This window comes from Vulpes lagopus, chromosome 5, assembly GCF_018345385.1.
Source record: "Vulpes lagopus strain Blue_001 chromosome 5, ASM1834538v1, whole genome shotgun sequence".
In the NCBI taxonomy this organism is placed as follows: Eukaryota; Metazoa; Chordata; class Mammalia; order Carnivora; family Canidae; genus Vulpes; species Vulpes lagopus.
In genome coordinates this window covers 15,136,877-15,149,075 of record NC_054828.1, presented here as the reverse complement: position 1 = coordinate 15,149,075, position 12,199 = coordinate 15,136,877, and the positions used below count along the sequence as shown (strand labels likewise).

General features: G+C 48.4%; 1 protein-coding gene across 1 annotated transcript in view; it reads left to right on the top strand.

Moving 5' to 3' along the window:
• BTBD11 (BTB domain containing 11) overlaps positions 1-12,199 on the top strand; it is a 309,992-nt gene that overhangs the window by 219,990 nt on the left and 77,803 nt on the right. The gene's annotated exons all lie outside the window — the stretch shown is intronic.

The following is a 12,199-nucleotide window of genomic DNA, read 5'->3' as shown; positions in this document are numbered from 1 at the left end:
TCCTAAATGTTCTCACCACAAAAAAGAAATAGTAATTTTCTGTGAGGTGATGGATGTGTGAACTAACCCTGCCCTGGTAATCATTCTGCAGTATATAAGTGCATCAGATCGTCATGCTGTACACCTCACATTTCACAGTGTCATACGTCGGTAACATCTCGATAAAGCTGGGAGAAAATAGCTAAAATAAAATAAAAATGATGCATTAATTTTAAAGATATAATGTTTCCTTACAAGAGAACTGCAAGGATGAAGACTTTCAGGTATGTTTCTGACCTCAAGAGCATCACCGTTGTTATTTTTATTGGTTAGGTTAATTACGAGGAGGTCAAAGCCATTGTCAACATATTTTCTCAGAGTTGATAAACCAACTCAACCTCCTCTGGCATGGTTTACACCTCAAAATGAACAATTCATTGTAACAAATATTTTAATACATGTAGCTTCAAGGAACAAAGATACAGTCTCAAGTTTCCAAGTCCACAGTCTTTAGAAGGTAACTATTAAAAGGAAGGGTTTTTGCCTCTTTTTGGTAGGTAGAAACTCAAATCCATGGTGACACAATAATGGAAAAATACAGATTTAACTTAAACGCTATAGGGAAGTGATATTAGTGTCAGTTAGAATTAGATTTGGCTGTGAGGGATTAAAAAAAAAAAAAACCCAAATAGCAGGTGTTTAAACAAGATAGAAGTTTATTTCTCACATAAACAAGTCTGGAAGTGAGGATCCAAGAGAGGTAAGGCCACTGAAGCAATTGTCAGAAATCCAAGTCCTTCTTCTACAGTTTCTGCTTTGTCATCATCAACACGTGGCTTCCACTTCCTTGTCCAGTTTGACTGCTCTAACACCAGCCAGCATGTCTACGGTTTTGCCAGCAGAATGGAAGAAGACCAGACAAAATTGGCCTTCCTTCTTTTAGGGGCCTTCCTAGAAGTCTCACAAGAAACTTCTCCTCATATCACTGTTAAGAACTGGTCTCCTAGCTGTAAGGGAGGCTGGAAAATGTGTGCTGGTGGTCGTGAGCCCAGCTAACGATTGGGGGTTTTATGATTAAGGAAGAAGAAGAAAACACAAAATGAGGGACACCCACCAGTCTTACTAGAGGACAAAAATATCCTTCATTAACTTTCTAAACAGTAAACAGTGAACCCTTTGTTTTGCATTTTCAGAGGTATTTTTGTCAATCCATTCTTTTTTTAAAAAAATTTATTTATTTAGAAAGAGAGAAAGTGCATGATTTCTCTCCTGAAGTGGGGGGGCAGAGGGAAAAGGGGAGCTAGAATCTCAAACAGACTCCTGCTGAGCATGGAGTCCAATCCTGCAACCCTGAGATCACAACTGGAGCTGAAATGGAGAGTCAGATGCTTAACTCACAATATCACCCAGGCACCTCATCAATCCATTCATTCTTGACATTTCTTTTCTAATACTTTTCTGATTTTGTGTTTTTCGACTGCAGTCCTGCCTCTGGATCTTTGCATGTGCTCTATCTTCTGCCTGGAAATGCTAGAATACATGGCCACTAGCCCTGGCCCTGGATCTAACTGCCTACATGTATATCCCAGTGCTGTTCCTTATAACTGTGTGCCCTTAGACAATTTGTATAACCTCTCTGTGCCTCTGTTTCACTCCCTGTAGAATGAATATAATAATAGTACTTACTTTATGGTTCTTGTCATCGTCAAGCGAGACAATGAAAGACAAATGCTCAATAGCAGCTGGCTTTGTTGAGCATTTACTATGTGCTAAGCACCTTACAGAGATTCTCTTAATCTTCACAACAATCCCATAGGGTGGCCTCGCTATTGCTCTCATTTTACATATGAGGAACCTGAGACACAGAGAAGTTAAGTAACTTGCCCAAGCCCCACAGCTAGCAAGTCATGGGCTCAAATGTAGGATCATTAGAGTGCATGTGCTTCCCACCCCCCCACCAGCACCGCACCAGCCGTGGGTTTCCTTTGTAAGGCTGTGTGCTGCCTTTTGCAGACTTTTATGATAATTCTTTTGGAAGCGGGGGCAGGCCCAGATGACCCCTGCAGGCCCATCCCTGGCCTTTGCCTCTCAGCCTGCACAAGCCTGCACGCCCTGCCCTTTTAGGCTTCTGGAGCCATTGCTCTCAGGATACAAGTCTGTGCAGCCCCCGCCACCTCCCAAATGTTTATCTTTTGTGCCAAGGCTGCTAGGAAGGTTCTGCACCAGCCTCAAGCAGAGCCTGTGGCTTACCCACTTCTGAAGCCCCGGCTTCCCTCCCAGGGCCATTTATATCCTGGGCCCCATCATCTTCTACCCACTTGGGATCAGGTTCCCACCACAGAGGCTCTGTGCCCCTAAGCCCGGCCTGGCTGTGGTGCAGCTCACAGCCCAGAGAGGAGAGGTATGGGCTTGTCCATCAATCCTCGCGTGGCAAGCAAGGAAGGACCTCAGGGCTGCCAAACATCCTGCAGCTGGGAGCTGGCATTCTCCTGATGTCAAGGGGCTCAGCTTCAGTGGGCATCAGAAACCCTGCAGAGAATGAACGAGGAGCCGATGCCCAGTGTGGTTGTCTTGCAATGGTGCCCAAAGATCCCAGGTCCCAATCTCTGTAGTCTCTGTTTTGCAGAGGAAAAGGGTCTTGGCAGATGTGATTTTTAAGTAAGAGTCCTAAAGTGGGGAGATAATCCTGGATTATCTGGGTGGGCCCAAAGTCCAATCATACATGTCCTTCGAGGAGAGAGAAAGATTTGACACACGCCTCAGAGGACAAGATGATGTAAAAACAGAGGCAGAGACAGAGAGATGGAGCCCCTGCCACGGAACACCCGCAACCCCAGAAAGCTGGAAGAGGCAAGCGATGAGGCCCCTAGATCCTTTGGAGGGTGCACCATCCTGCTGCCCCCTCGATCTTGGACTCCTGGCCTCCAGCCCTCGGGGAGAATATATTTCTGTCACTTAAGCCACCGAGTTTGGGGTATTTTGCAACAGCAGCCCCAAGGAAAGCCATATACCCAGCAAGTGGGAAGGAATGCAGGAATGTGGGTTTTAACCAGTTCCCTGGATAATTCTGGCGCACCACCACCACCACCACCACCACCACCAAAATGGAGAGCTAGGCCAAATATGTAGACAGAAACTCCGGGAGAGCTGGGAATTCTTGCTCTCCATTGTTTCTGCTCCTGTCCTGTTCAAGCCGCGGGGACAGGAGTGCGTCGGATGCTTAGATGCGGGAGGAAGGTGCAGGGGGGCAGAGTTAGGGGCAGAGGCAAGTGGTGGGGCCTCCTCCCCAGGGGTGCAAAGGAGGGCAAGTGGAGGGGGAACCTTCCTCCCCAGGAGGGCAGGGGAGGTGAAGGCAGGGTGAGGGCACAGGGAGGACACTATTGCTACTCACATACCATATTTGCTCTGCCTTTACTTGCTTGTGCCTCAACCCTCCAAGCTCTCTAGCCCCCTACGTCACCTGCTTCAGAACGTGTAACAGGAAAGCCAAAGAAAGTTCCGAGGTCAGTCACAAGGATCTGTTGGCACTGTGAGTAGAAGTCCCCTTCTCAGGGGCACCTGGGATGTTCAGTCAGTTAAGTGTCTGCCTTCGCCTTGGGTCATGATCCTGGGGTCCTGGGATATAGCCCCACATCAGGCTCCCTGCTCAGCACAGAGTCTGCTTCTCCCTCTCCCTCTCTCAGCCCCTCCTCATGCACATTCTCTCTCTCTCTCTGTCAAATAAATAAATAACATCTAAAAGAAAGAAAGAAAGAAAGAAAGAAAGAAAGAAAGAAAGAAAGAAAGAAAGAAAGAAAGAAAGAAAGACCTCTTCTCACCCAGCACCCTTTGGCCCTTGGCCGTTGCCCCATTTCGGGGAATTCTATAATCACCCATTAGTGGGGCCGACTTTCACACTCAAAGTACTTGTCCTGTCGGTACCAAATGGCTTGTTCTGCCCTAAAAAGCACTGATTCTCCCCATGAGGCCTTTGTTTCACCATCCCTGCGCAGGGTGTGTGCACACTCGAGGTGTTGGGAAGCCCGTCTTCCATGGGACCCAGCCCCCAAGCCTCCTCCCCTAGGTGTGTGATGGTGACAGGGGCCCAATCAGCAGGAAGACAAGGCTGTGGAGCTGCTGTCAACAGTGCAGAGTCAAGGCCCAATCGCTGGGTCTTCGCAGCTCAGTTTTTTTCTCCTGCGGCCTCCAGCTGATTGGATGAGGCCCACCCACCCTCTGGGAGATAATCTGCTTTACTCAGAGTCTGCTGATCTAAATGTTAATCTTGTCTTAAAACATACCTTCCCAGCAATGTCCAGACTAGCATTTGACCACCTATCCAGGTACCGGGCCTGGCTGAGTTGATACATAAAATCAACCATCAAAAGGGTTTTTGTTGTTGTTTTTTAAGTATTTATATTCCGGGATGATGATAAACACCATCATGAATACCAAATACTTACTAGACAATGGAGTGGGTGCTGGGGTCAGAACCACCTCCCTGAGACGGAAAGCTTCGGTTTCATAAGATTGTTGGGAGGATCCTGGTGGGAAGCAGAACCCGCCTCCCAGAGTGAAAGCTGAAATCACCAGACACCTACTGGCCCGCCTCCCCTGGAACTTGGCACAGGCTCGGAGCTAGGCCCATGAGAGCCTCGGGAGCTCTGGACCTTCTTCCCCTCCCTTGTCTCCCGGGCCTCTATGCCCTCTTGCAACTGTCTCACTTCTGGACTCACTTTCTCCTCCTTAAACATAATAAGAGAATTCACCTTCTCTTGTTTCTGGCTTGAGTCATAATACTGCCCCGGGGCCTGGTTCCTAGAAATGTGGTCCATATACTGCCTGGAAGCTGGTTACAAATGCAGCATCTCAGGCCCTACCCCAGATCCACTGAACCCAAATCCACATTTTAACAAGATCCCAGGTGATTCACATGCACGTTAACGTTGGCAATGCACTGACCTGGAGCACATGCCTTGGCTCCAGATCCTTCTGTAGGAACCACCCTCAGCAGTCTGACTGCACCTTGCACAGTCACTAGAGTACACAAGCCACCTCTGACCTCTGCATTGTCTTAGCTTTGGTGCCCACAAACACAGTGAAATTACAGTGACTATTGCTATGGAAACCAGCCTTGGATACTGTCTGCTGTCAATTTTGCTGCTTTTCCTTCACTCCCTGTATGTCTAGAATTATGAGCTTCCTAGAGCATAGTGAAACATCTGAATTCCTCTCCAGCCTAAGACTTAACAAACAACGAAGATGCCAAGTCAAGGCCACACAATTTATAGAGGAGAGGCAGAGCAACTGCAGCGGTTTGCTTTGATTTAAAAAGAGAAGGCAGGGATCCCTAGGTGGCGCAGCGGTTTAGCGCCTGCCTTTGGCCCAGGGCCGGATCCTGGAGACCCGGATCGAATCCCACGTCAGGCTCCCGGTGCATGGAGCCTGCTTCTCCCTCTGCCTATGTCTCTGCCTCTCTCTCTCTCTGTGACTATCATTTTAAAAAATAAATAAATAAAAAGAGAAGGCAGGAGTAGTGTTCTGTGTAGCTAGGCTTTTCCTCCACCAGCAGAGAAACACTTGAGTGATGCTAAAAACCACGCTAGTGATGCGATGAGCATAGCTACCACCTCTTGAAGAGATGCCATCCCATTCAGTTCTGGAAATAACCCTCTGTATTGGTTTCCTGTGGCTTCTATGAAAAAAAAAAAAACTGTCACAGATGTGAAAACTTACAACAATACAAATTCATTATCTTACAGTTCAGGAGGTCAGAAATACAAAATCAGTTTCACTGGGCTAAAGTGAAGGTGTCCGCAGGGCTGGTTCCTTCTGGAGGCTCCAGGGGAGACTCTCCTCATCTTTTGTGGCTTCTGGAGGTGCCTGCATTCCTTGGCTCATGGCCTCTTTCCATTTGTCCAGCTACTTCTTCTGTCCTCACATCTCCTACCCTCTCCCTGGACCTTCCCACCTCCCTCTGCTGAGCACCCCCATGATTACATTTAGGACGCACCTGGCTAATTCCAGCTAGTCCTTACTTCTCAAAATCCTTAACTTAGGGGACACCTGGGGGGCTCAGATCTGCCTTTGGCTCAGGGCATGATCCCAGGGTCCTGGGATCAAGTCCCACATCGGGCTCCCTGCAGGAGGCCTGCTTCTTCCTCTGCCTGTATCTCTCTCTCTCTCTCTCTCTCTCTCTCTCTCTCTCTCTCTCTGCATCTCTCATGAATAAATAAATAAAATCTTTTAAAAAATCCTTAACTTAGAACCACATGTGCAAAGTCCATTTTGCCAGGTAAGCAACATTCACAGGTTCTGGAGATTAGGATGCAGACCTCTTTTGGGGGCCATCATGCAGCCCACCATGCCCTGTTAAGTAGGTGCTGGTATTATTCCCATTTTCTTGGTGAGAAACCTCAGGCATGGCGGTGGACATACCTTGTTCACAGTCACATAGTGAGAAGGTGGAGCTGGAATCCAGCTCTTTGTCAGCCTCTCTCCAAAGCCCGAGTTTCGCATTCTGACCTCTGCAGTGCTCGGCCTCTGGATGGCTTTGAACTCATACACTGTTGTTCGTAGGAAATGAACTGATGATCATCTGCTCTCTAAAAAGCTTGAGCTTCCAACCGAAGCTGGTCTACCACAGACTAACGCCTCCAGGGCCAGGCGGACTTACACCACAGGTGTACCGCTCAGCCAGGGCTTTCCTAACAAACCAACACAGGCTAGGTGCCTTGAACAAAAAAAAAAAAAAAAAAAAAAAACGTGTTTTCTCAAGACGCTGAAGTCTGGAAGTCCAAGATTTAGGTGTCAGCAGGTCTGGGGTTTTTTCTCTGCGGCATCCCTCTTTGGCTTGCAGATGGCTGTCCTCTTGCTACCACCCCCTTTCCCACAGCGGCCCCACACCCTCAGTGTCCTTTTGGGGGGGGTGTATATTTTTTATTGGAGTTCGATTTACCAACATATAGTGTAACACCCAGTGCTCATCCTGTCAAGTGCCCCCCTCAGTCACCAGTCACCCCACCCCTCACCCACCTCCCGTTGTTCATTTCCCAGAGTTAGGAGTCTCTCATGTTATGTCTCCCTCTCTGATATTTCCACTCATTTTCTCTCCTTTCCCCTTTAATCCCTTTCACTATTTTTTATATTCCCTGTATGAATGACCTCCTCTTAGGAGGATCTCCGTCACTCTGAATTAGGGCCCAGCCTAATGGCCTCATTTTAATTGCAACATGCTGAGGTCCTGGGGATTAGGGCTTCAACATAAGCATTTTGAGGGGGTGCAGTTCAGCTGTATCAAGAGGTGTTCTCTGACCTCAGGAACGAGGCAGTTGATAGGTGTCTGAGGGGGATCCCAGAGCCCATGAGTGCCTTCATTCTCAGCTTAAATGCTGGCTCTTCCTTCTTCAGCACATGTCCGTCCTAACCTGCAGTGACCCTACCAGTCCCTTGGCTTTGTGATCCTATTAGTTTCCTGGGGGCTGCTGTGGTGAGTTTCCACAAACCTGGTGGGTTAAAACAACACACATTTGTTTGCCTATGGTTCCAGAGGTCCGTGGTCCCTAATCAGTTTCACCTGGCCAAGATCAAGGTGTCAGCAGGGCTGTTTGTTTCTGGAGGCTTCTGAGAAAAGAATCCATTTCCTCGCCTCATCCACCTTCTAGAGCTGCACTCCTTGACTCGTGCTTCCTTCCTCTAGCTCCAGAGTCAGCATCAGAGCATCTTGCTTCAGGACCACCTGTGTCACATTTCACTGGTTCCCTTTTTTTTTTTTTTTTAAAGACTTATTTATTTATTTATTTATTGAGAGAGAAAGAGAGAGATAGAGGTAGAGACACAGGCAGAGGGAGAAGCAGGCTTCATGCAGGGAGCCTGACGTGGGACTCGATCCCGGGACTCCAGGATCACACCCCGGGCTGCAGGCGGCGCTAAACCACTGTGCCACCGGGGCTGCCCCTCACTGGTTCCCTTTTATAAGGACTCCTGTGATTGCATTTAGGGCCCACCGGGATAATCCAGGGTCACCCTCCCTTCTCGAGATCTTAACTGAATTACATCAGCGGAGTCTCTTTTGCCATCAACATTGACAGGTTCCAGGGAACAGGACTCAATGCTATTAAGCCCTACCACAGCGGACTCATGTTCACTGCCTACCAGGACTCATGTCCTAGCCACCCCATCTGCCCCGGAGGTCCCAAATAGGAGATGATGCACAGGAAAGGCCTTGGTGAGCTGTGAAGGGGTTTTTTCTACCTCAGGGCCTTTGCACAGTCTGTCACTGCTGCCTCGAACATCCATCTCTCTACACACACATTCACATATGGCCAATTCCTTCACATTTTTGTGATTTTCTTACCTCCTCAGAGAGGCCTTCCCACCACTCTCCCTCAACCCTGTCTATTCTCTATCCCAGCACCCTGACACTGATCACAGTTTGTAATTGCTTTATTACTTGTTGGGTTATGTATTCCTTATCTGTGTCCCTGTGAGATTGTTAGTTCTGTGAGAACAAGGACCTGACAAGTCCTGTTCTCTACTCTGTCTGCAGCTCCCAGAAGGGTGCCTACAAGATGGGTGCTCCATAAAGGACTGTTGGATAAATGAGTGATGTTAACAGATAACATTTCATCACACCCATGGCCAGATTTGCATTTTCTTCTCAAGGTACAACCTCAGGGTATGCCTGTGACTCGGTATTCCTCAGATGCAATCATGACCTCTTTGTGGGAGGGTCTTGTTTTCTAATCTCTCCAAAGCTTTCTGTTCCCAACACTAGGACCTTCCTGTGCATCTTCCTGTCCCCAGGGCTTCTTCCTAAGCCCCCAAGAAGCTGGCTATGTCAATATACTCAAAGAACTTTAGAGGAGGAAGGAACCAAAGAGACCAGGGTCAGCCAACTATGATCCGCCATCTGATTGTGTGAATAAAGTCTTCTTGGAACACAGCAAGGTTCTTTCATTTACGTGTTGTCTGGGGCGACTTGCCCACTATTGTGCAGAGTTGAGTAGTTGAGACGGAGACTGTACGGCCCGCAAAATCTGACATACTGACTATCCGGCCCTTTACAGAAGAGGCTTGCAAACCAAACAGACCATCTGATCCAAGCCCACCCACTTTACGGATGAAGACAGTGAGAGCCTAAACATTTTCAGACCAGAGCCAGAGGCCTACTGTGAGCACTTGGCAGATTCAGGACTGAAATCCAGTTCTGCAGAATCCCAAACAATCCAGGCTTCTCCCACGGACTGTACTATCTTCCTTAGCACCCAGCCCCTCCCCAACCAAACTCCATTCCAATTCTGGGTGGTCACCCCTTCACTAGCTTTCTCTCCACCGGTTCAGAAGGGCCCCGCCCATGTATCTTCTCCCTCTCCCACTTGAATCTGGGCCCAGCCACCTTCCTGAGCTGATTTGTTCTCTTGACTCTACAAGAAGCCCACTTAGGCTTGCCCTTCCCTTCTGGAATCTCTGGTCCCAGCCCCACAGACTGTTCAAGCACCGAGGCAAAGATTTCGACGGCCACTGTGCTGATTGAGTGGACCATGTTCCCTGCTCTTCACCTCAGGCCACCCATTTGGGGTTGTCAAACCCAGGTTGCTCCAAAACTCCCAGAAGAGCTTGTTTAGAATGCACATGCCCAGGCCCCACCCCAGACACACTTGTTGAATCCAAACTCTGGGGTTGACTTGGAGCCTTGGGAATTCACACACACACACACACACACATACACACACACACGCACGCACACACACACACACACAGTGATTCTGGCGTTTAGCACGGTCTTAGAGGTACTTTACAAAGCCATGGGCTTTCCAAGTATCCTCTAGGTGTTAGTCAGTGTAGACAGCTTCAGAACAAAGTCAAGAGCCAGTGGAAATTGTTCTCTTTAAAAATCCATAAGGAAGGGCACCTGGTTGGCTCAATCAGTTAAGTGTCTGCCTTCAGCTCAGGTCATGATCTCAGGGTCCTGGGATCTGGCTCCCTGCTCAGCGGGGAGTCCGCTTCTCCCTCTCTTTCTGCCCCTACCCCTGCTTGCTCACACTCTCTCACCCTCTCTCTCTCTCTCTCAAATAAAATCTTTTTAAAAAATAAAAATAAATTTAAAAGAATAAAAATACATAAGGAGAATGCAGTCTTTCTCCTTCAGCTTTCTCTACCCAATCCTTAATTCAAGGCCCTAGAATTCTTTCCCATCTCCAGTGCCTCCAAAAGAAACATCACAAATAACACTTTCTCCCCCCCTCTGAGTAGACAAGATAAGAAGGTTTTTAAATGAGTTGCTGGCAAAGAATTCATGAGCTTATAAACCACTGAGGTCAGGGTGACGAAGAGAAGGCGATGTTGAAAGGAGAACAGGTACACAGAAAATTCCAGAGGAGGCTGGAATCCTGGGGTTCAAGGTTTCTTATTCTGGTGCTCGCCAGCTGTCTCGATACAGGTGTTATTCTGAAGGCAGCACAGCCTCGTTCTCTCCTTAGCATTCCTCAGGAACTGGCGGTGTGCCCTGTGCCTCAGCCCCTCACAGAAAAGGCAACAGCTGGGGACACCTGGGGGGCTCAGTGATTGAGCATTTGCCTTCTGCTCAGGTCGTGATCCTTGGGGTCCTGGGATCGAGTCCCACATCAGGCTCCCTATGGGGAGCCTGCTTCTCCCTCTTCCTATGTCTCTCCTCTCCCTGTGTCTCTCTTAAATAAATAAAATCTTAAAAAAAAAAAGAAAAAGAAAAAAGGCAGCAGCCAAAGGGCAGTGTGCGGAAGAGACACAGCCCCCCCCCCCCCAGGGACTGGGAGTTGTGGGCTGTGTTTCAGGGGACACTGAGCAAAGGGAAGGCAGGACAAGGTGGGGGGTGCTGCCTCCAAGGAGGAGAGTTCTCCCAGAGGAGAGTTCTCTGAGTGCTTGGGGCTGGTTTCTACGGTGATGGAGACATGGTGACAAAAATAAGTCCTGCTCACCTGAGACAGTAGAATCCAATTCAATTTCAAGTCAATGTGTGTTTATTGAGTGCCTGATTCAGTTTAGGTGATGGAGAGAATGAGAGAATGAGGGCGACAGCCTAAGCAGCAGGCTGACTTGGGCAGAAATTCCCTGGGAGACTGCCCCACAGGTCCACAGGGCCAGAAATTCGATTGCATTCCATTTCACCCTGCAGGATATAGGTAAATCTTAGTCTGTCTTGTGAACAAATATTTATTTAGTGCTTCCAGCCTGCTGGGGCTGTCCTGGGGCAGTGGCTAGATCAGTGAACCTAGCAGTCTCAGGGCCCTGCCCCGATGGAGTTTACATTCTCCTGGGACACTGGCAAGGCCAGTGGGTAAGGCCAATGGGCTGTGGACTCCCATGGGAGGGGTCCATATAGGATGGATTATCAGGAGAAAGGGTTAGGGTAAGATAGGATTTGCACTGTGATTTGAAGGTTAAGTGGGGTGTGAATTTTTAAAGGGCTGGAGGCCTTCCAGCCCAGGAATGAAAATGGCATGCTATCAAAGGTCCATGAGCAGATGGCAGCCAGGGTCAAGGTGAGGCAGGAGAGACACACATTTGCATGGCCTGGCCTCCTTCAGTTTGGGACTCTGAGCACCCTGCTTGCCTCACCCGAGCTGGGGTACTGCTGAATATAGGAAATCATTTTGGTCTACACATTGCATTTCTCAAAGTGAGTTCCTTGGGCTACTTAGATCAGTATCATAAGAGCCGCTTCTTAAAATTATATTCATGGACCTGACACAATCAGCATCTCTGGAGATAAGGTCAGGGGATTTGCATTTTAACACACACACACACATACACACACACACACACACAATTCCCAGAATTCCCAAGAATCCCATAGATTCTTGTCCACCAGCCCCAATCTACTGAATCAAGACACTCTGGGGATGGGGCCCAGGAATCTGCATTTTAACAAGCCCTCCAGATAATTCTGATTCACGTGAAATTCACATGGGGGAGGTTTTAAAAACTACCAGTAACCAGCCCCATCCTAGATGAATTAAATCAGAATCCCTTCAAAGGCTCCCCCACCAACTCAGTAATCCTAATGGGAGGACAGAGTTTATAATTATCACCCAAAGAAACAGGAAGTTGGCACAAATGCATTACATTACAAAGTATATAGTTCAGCCATGGGCATCATCTCAATTCTTGCAACAAGCTGTCCCCTGCTGGGGTCTCAGCGCAGGAGGAACCTGAGGCTCCCAGAGTTTCAGGGGTGTGGCATGTCCCCTGTCCCTCCCACAAA